Source organism: Miscanthus floridulus, chromosome 2 (genome assembly GCF_019320115.1).
Source record: "Miscanthus floridulus cultivar M001 chromosome 2, ASM1932011v1, whole genome shotgun sequence".
Classification (NCBI taxonomy): Eukaryota; Viridiplantae; Streptophyta; class Magnoliopsida; order Poales; family Poaceae; genus Miscanthus; species Miscanthus floridulus.
Genome location: NC_089581.1, coordinates 72,393,855 through 72,394,191, shown reverse-complemented (window position 1 = coordinate 72,394,191; position 337 = coordinate 72,393,855).

Genomic DNA, 337 nt, shown 5'->3' with positions numbered 1-337 from the left:
AACATTGCCATCAGGATAGTGGTCTCATCCTCATCATTAGCTTGCGCTAGATGAGCCTCAGCCTTCTTCTCCTGCTTGTAATTTGGGCATTCTCGTGCCCAATGGCTCATCTTCCCACAACGCCAATAGGCGTTGGGGTCGACCTGCTTCTTCTTCTCCGAAGAAGCCTTGCCGCGGCGCTTGCCATTGCCACCACTGCTGGAGGAGGCTGCCTTTCCGAAGTTCCTCTGAGCAGCCCACTCTTGTTCCGTCAGTAGCAATTTGCTGCTGTCCTTCATTGCTGTCGCCTGCTCCAAGCGCTCGTCCACCACTCACAGATGGCCTGTCACATCCTCAA